The following is a 2,246-nucleotide window of genomic DNA, read 5'->3' on the forward strand; positions in this document are numbered from 1 at the left end:
CGTCGATCCGATATGAACTCCGATGCGAGAAACCTACGATCACTGATTATTCGGCACTATGAACCCTCAACTCGGGAGATCGCGATGCGGAAGCTATCAGTTCGGAAAGTTACTCGCGGAATATCCAACAAAGGAATGATCGTCTTTTCGGAATCGTCCTTCACCTCGGTCGTCGCGAGGTGGGAAGCGCGAGGTATCTCTGTCTCGCTCGCGCTCAGGTGACACGTCACGCGCGTGTCAACGTACTCCGTCGCGCTCTGCCCAATTTGAACTTTTTCCGGCCGCGGAATCTAAACATCGCGACCGTTAAAACGACCGAGCCGGCAAGAAACTCAGCTCGTGTATCGATGTTTTTATATAATCGCGATGACTTTCACGGAACATCAATACAGTTCCGTTCTATTACTATTTCGAACGATTAAAATTAAATCGGAGAGGCGATTAGGAAATTAATTTATTCCCTTTTTAAACACACCGCCCCCCTTGCGCGATCCGCGCAACCCGAAATCTCTATCGCGTCGCGTGCAGAGCGGAAAATTATGACGGAATACAATTTAGAAATAAAGATGCAAGACTTACACGTCGGTGAAGCGGATGATCGCCCTTACTATAGACCGACCCAGCTCTCGATCCTCTCGGTCGTCTCGGTCTCGTCGACGGTCCCTCGTTGCTCGACTATCTGTGGATCGTCGACGCAGGCCATGGGATCTCCTTGCCGGCCTGGCACTCGGTGCAGCCGGTTCCACCCTGACTGGTGTCCTTGGGCCAGGCGGAGGAGCCGTAGACCTCCTCGACGTCCTCTGGGTCGTCCTCACTGGCCTGGAAGTCTCCCGCTGCGGAGGCGACCGTCGAGCCCGAAGGACGCGGTCTCGATGGCCTGGCTGGGCTGGTCGCTCTCGTAACGGGAGGAGCTATACGCTCCTTAAAATTGAGCGAAACCAGCCGCCCTGATATGTCCCATCTCAAAATCCACCGTCCTCCGTCTACGCTGCACCGGTACCGTCGAGATCTCGGCATCTGGCCGGGAATCCGCAGCGGTTCCCATCCCGGTATCACCGCACGCTGCTCGGCCGCTCTTCTGACCAGCGCAATAGCTCCTCCTGGTGCATCGGCTACTGCAGCCGGTGCCACTGCACTTGTCGAGGCCACGGGAGTCACGTCTAACACGGGATCTTGGCCACTCATTCTGGCTAAACTATCCACAACACTGTCGAACGTTTCCTGGAATTGCGTCTGTTGCTCCATTTCGCGTTGTCCCGTAAACTCGCGAGGCGCGCGAAGGAAGGTAGTTATATACTCCTTCACCTTCGAATCTTCTGGAACATCGGTAGCCCTGATTGCGGGAGTGGTGGTAAGCAACTTTTTAACACCTTAAAATCAAACCGCTGGGCAGAGGTGACGAGGATATTATTATTGTCTTCGGAGCAAACGCAAAGACAACAACTCTCTCTGTCGCACCTCTATCATCAAAATGCTCCTGATTCGAACTGTTTAACACTGCGGGTCGATGACTTATGACGTCAGCAGGACAGTACGTTTAGATACTGCCTGTACACGTATACACGGCCCGCACGGCACAGTGAGAAGAGAATTACACCACTTTTGTTAGGGATAGGCGGCCCTAACGGGGTTCGGCCGGGAGAACGGGTGTTCAAATAATTAGAATCAGCAATTTAACGAAAAATGAAACCTGGTTTATTTAATCTGTCTCTTTACTGGAGGATCTCTATTCGTCCGGGGTAGCCGGGAATTAATAGCGTCCGGCGGGCCGTCCTCGAGTCCTCCGGTTTTCCTGCAGCCTATCGACGGCGCCTGCTGCTTCGGTCTGGGCGCCGAATATCACGATCGCTGCGAAAAGACAAAGAAATAAATATGGGCTCACGGTAATGTTCGAGCCGCACGCTGACTCAACTCAGCAGCGTGCTAAGTGGACTGTATATTTCGGAGGCTTTCCGCACTCCGCTTCGGTCTTTCGAATGACTCCGAAAAGAGACCGGAACCGTATATGTTGATTGCTCAACGAACGGTGTTCTGCTGCAATTGCTCACCTCCTCGTTGCACTTTGTAAGAGTGGAGGCCTCTGTAGGACCTCAAGTCTCAGCGCTACACGTCACCGACTGGTTGACAGGGCTGCGACCCGGTGAGGGATGAGCTGCAGCAGAAGGTGCAGGGTTACCTGACGTAAGCACGTCCCGTATTCGGAAACTGCGCGAATACGGTGGCTGCTCCCTCACGTACGTCTTCTA

The sequence above is a fragment of the Ceratina calcarata genome, unplaced genomic scaffold, assembly GCF_001652005.2.
Source record: "Ceratina calcarata isolate Rehan_Ccalc_2016 unplaced genomic scaffold, ASM165200v1 scaffold1039, whole genome shotgun sequence".
Lineage (NCBI taxonomy): Eukaryota > Metazoa > Arthropoda > Insecta > Hymenoptera > Apidae > Ceratina > Ceratina calcarata.